We start from the raw sequence: 2,873 nt of genomic DNA on the forward strand, positions 1-2,873 counted from the left end.
TTGAAAGCAATGGAGTTCCTAATGTGCCACAGAATAGAGGTGGGCGATACTGCAAAATTTGTTATCGATCCGATACCAAGTAAATACAGGGCCAGAATCGCCGATATCGATACCAATACCAATAATTTTTAATTTTAAAAGCATGCACTTGAACTTACATGCACTTTCCTCTGCTAGAGCAGTGTGTCATGATTTATGAGGTGAATGCATTATTAATATGCTAAATCTGAATACGTTTTCATGACCACTAAATATTTTGTGATTTGTGCTCTCAACTCGCCTGTAATTAGTCAGTGACTTTTACCAAACTACCCTAATTATAGTAAATGCACTATTGTACACTAGCCTAATGTTCAAAAGTTTGGCGTCTGTAAGATTTTTAATTCTGTTCTGCATTTATTTGATCAAAAATACAGTAAAAACTGTAATATTATTACAATTTAACATAGGCTATTCTGTAATTTATTCCTGTGATCAAAGCTGAATTTTCAGTATCATTACTCCAGTCTTCATGATCCTTCATGATGAGAATTCATTTTAATATGCTGATTTGCTGCTCAAGAAACATTTCTTATTATTATCAATGAAAACAGTTTTATGTTTTTGTGGAAACCAAATCATTTTGCATAAAATGTATCATGATGAACAAAGTTGAAAGAACAGCATTTATATGAAATATTTTTTTTTAACAGTGTAAAACCCTTGACTGTCACTTTGGATCAATTTAATGAATCAGTCCTTGTTGAATAAAAATATTAATTTCATTAAAAAAATCTTACTTACGTCAACATGTTGAACCGTTATGTAAACTTTTAATTTGTTTATTGCGAAATAACTCCCGATTGTTTCTCTGTCATCTAAGCAAGGCTTCGTTTCCCAAACGCACTGTGACAGAAGCACCAGCTTTGAACGCTCTCTGTGATTGATTGGTTTCGTCTTGTATCCAGATGACTAGGAGAAATAGTTCCCTTTCGAACGGTCACTTCGTATTGCGTAGCTATACGCAGTGGGGGAAACTCCTTTTCCTCGATTTACTGAAGCCTTTATGTAAAGCGCATTTGCAGCTGCACAGCTAGAACATGAGCGTCTGGCTCGCTCATAGGCTGCGCTGCGGCAACTGCACATCCAATGGCGCGGGCGTCATACACGTCAGAGCCCGCCAAGGGGGCGTGACCTCAGTCTATAATAGCCCCCGAATTCGGCATTATAGCAGGTTTAACGACTGAAGCGACAACTTGCCATGTTACCATAGTGCGGCTGGCTACGCAATACTCGTTCCCTAACTCAGGGAACTGAGGTTACGTGAGTAACCGAGTAGTTCCCTTTCGAACGGTCACTTCGTATTGCGTAGCTATACGCAGTGGGGACGCCATGCAAAACGCCGCACTGAGTAACTGGCTGTCACTGCAACTCAGGACCCCTGAGCGTACAGAACAAGCCATAACCGCATAATTTATGTAAAAATAGACCAGACACCGTCAGGTCTCAGTAGTATACATCAGTAGAAATACCCAATATACTACACCAATGAACCCAGACTCTGTCGGGGTTATTAGTATACGAACATATACCCAGTCAAGTGGGTTTATATATGAAATCTTAACCAGCTAAAGCGGGTTGATATCTGTTATGGAATATAACCGGCCGAAGCAGGTTTTATATATGTATGGAATTTATATATGTCATATAACCGGCCAAAGCGGGTTTTATATATGTCATATAACCGGCCAAAAACGGGTTTATATATATATATAAATATAACCAGCCACAGCGGGTTTATGTATGAACTACAACCGGCCAGCAGCGGGTTTCATGTATATATGTGAATGTGATTGTGCACAGTAATATATGACAAGACCGGCCACCAACGGGTCTTAATCATACCGAAAGCACCTTCGCCTGCAGGGAAGGCACTTCCATATTATAAAAACTCATAAATGTGGAAGGCGAGGACCAGCCGGCCGCATCACAAATATCACTAATGGGAATGCCAGATGACCAAGCCCATGACGAGGCCATACCTCTGGTTGAATGGGCCTTGACGCCTATAGGGCAAACTTGACCCGCTGCGGTATAAGCCATAGAAATAGCATCCACTATCCATCTAGACAGTCTTTGCTTAGTGACTGGATCCCCCTTGGATCTACCACCAAAGCAGACAAAAAGCTGTTCTGATTGTCTAAAAGACGCAGAACGCTCCAGATAGATTCTCAGCGCTCTGACAGGGCAGAGAAGATTAACCTCTCCATCCTCTGCAGAAGGAGGGAGGGCTGATAACGTCACCACCTGTGCTCTGAACGGTGTTGAGAGCACTTTAGGAACGTAACCATGTCTGGGCTTGAGGACGACTCTGGAGTCATCTGGACCCCACTCCAAACATGCAGGGCTCACAGAGAGTGCCTGCAGATCTCCCACTCGCTTGATAGATGCCAAAGCCATAAGGAGAGCGGTCTTCAGCGAGAGGGGTTTTAGATCAACCGATTGGAGCGGTTCGAAAGGTGGACCTTTCAGAGCCCCCAGGACCGTGGAGAGGTCCCAAGATGGCACAGATGGAGGTCTGGAGGGGTTCATTCTCCTAGCACCTTTAAGGAATCTGACGACCAGGTCGTTTCTTCCTAGTGACTGGCCAGCCACCAGAACATGATGTGCTGCTATGGCTGCCACATACACTTTGAGCGTGGACGGGGAGCGACCCGCATCCAGCAGCTCCTGTAAGAATGAGAGAACTACAGATATCTCACATGACTCTGGGTCAGCCTGATTTTTCGAGCACCAGCTGGAAAAACCTGACCATTTCGAAGCGTAAAGGCGCCGAGTCGACGGGGCCCTGGCTTCAGATATAGTGCTTAAGACCTTCTCAGGAAGGTCTTTGG

This window comes from Siphateles boraxobius, unplaced genomic scaffold (assembly GCF_051911475.1).
Source record: "Siphateles boraxobius isolate OS27281-9 unplaced genomic scaffold, OSU_SipBor_1 86, whole genome shotgun sequence".
Lineage (NCBI taxonomy): Eukaryota > Metazoa > Chordata > Actinopteri > Cypriniformes > Leuciscidae > Siphateles > Siphateles boraxobius.